This window comes from Lupinus angustifolius, chromosome LG11 (genome assembly GCF_001865875.1).
Source record: "Lupinus angustifolius cultivar Tanjil chromosome LG11, LupAngTanjil_v1.0, whole genome shotgun sequence".
NCBI lineage: Eukaryota > Viridiplantae > Streptophyta > Magnoliopsida > Fabales > Fabaceae > Lupinus > Lupinus angustifolius.
The window spans coordinates 5764270-5765555 of NC_032019.1; the positions used below are offsets into that span (position 1 = coordinate 5764270).

Genomic DNA, 1286 nt, shown 5'->3' on the forward strand with positions numbered 1-1286 from the left:
TATAATGGTATTTTACATTTAAAATTATGATGCATATTATGATCATCCAAAGGTGGATCATTGCTTGTAATTAAGATTATGATGCTATAAGGATAATAAATTGGGTTTGTTCATTAATTATAATGCATATCTTGATCACCCAAAGGTGGATTATTGCATGTATTTAGTGACATTAAAGTTTTAAAAAAATACTTGTTTGTGCTTGTTCATCCAAAGATAACATGCATGTTTAAGGAGTATGTTTAATTACCCAATAAAAAATAATATTAGGCATCATTAATGAAAGTTTAATGCATTTAAATTTTATCCAAAGATAAATTAAGTGTATGAATAAAAGTATAGTTTGAATCCATAAAGATTTATTCAAAGCATTAAAAAGTGAGCATGTCTTTTTTCAGCTTCATTCAATGCTTTCGCCTTAGGCAACGGATGCGTCAAGTTCAATGGACTGAATTATGTTGATTGGTCTGAACAGATCCAGTTCTTACTAGGTGTAATGGAGTTGGACTTGGCTACCATTAGTGGTTTCTTCATTGACTATCCGGAAAAGTCAAAAGGGTATAGATTTTATTGTCCTAACCATAGTACGAGAATAGTTGAGTCTGGAAATGCTAGGTTCATTGAAAATAGTCAAACCAGTGGGAGTGATAAATCACGAAAGGTGGATATTATTGAGACTTCTGATAAACCTTCTTCACCGAAGGTGTCTCCTCAAGATGTTGTTCCTCTGGTTATATTACCGTCAAATTACCCACAGAGACAACAAGATAATATCCAAAATCCACAGGATGAAATAATAGTTAATGAACCAATTAATGGAGTCATTAATGATCAAGTGATGGAAGAATCACAAGAAATAACATTAAGAAGGTCTGAAAGGCAAAGAAGACCAACTATTTCTGATGATTATATTGTGTATTCACTTGAGCATGAATGTGACTTAAGCATTGATAAGGATCCAGTCTCGTTCATACAAGCTATGAAAAGTGACAATTCTGAAAAGTGGCTCAATGCTATGAAAGAAGAGTTGAAATCAATGGACGATAATAAAGTTTGGAATCTAGCTGAGTTGCCCGAGGGTTCAAAACGAGTTGGCTGTAAATGGGTCTTTAAGACCAAGCGCGACTCGAAAGGCAACATTGAAAGATATAAAGCTAGACTTGTCGCCAAGGGTTTCACTCAAAAGGAGGGCTGATTATAAAGAAATTTTTTCTCCAGTTTCAAAGAAAGATTCTTTAAGAATTGTTATGGCATTGGTGGCTCATTATGACTTAGAGCTTCACCAA

The 1286-nt window shown here is 33.7% G+C and overlaps 1 pseudogene; it reads right to left on the minus strand.

Moving 5' to 3' along the window:
* The window catches only part of LOC109359675, a 7006-nt pseudogene that overhangs the window by 3157 nt on the left and 2563 nt on the right, over positions 1-1286 (minus strand).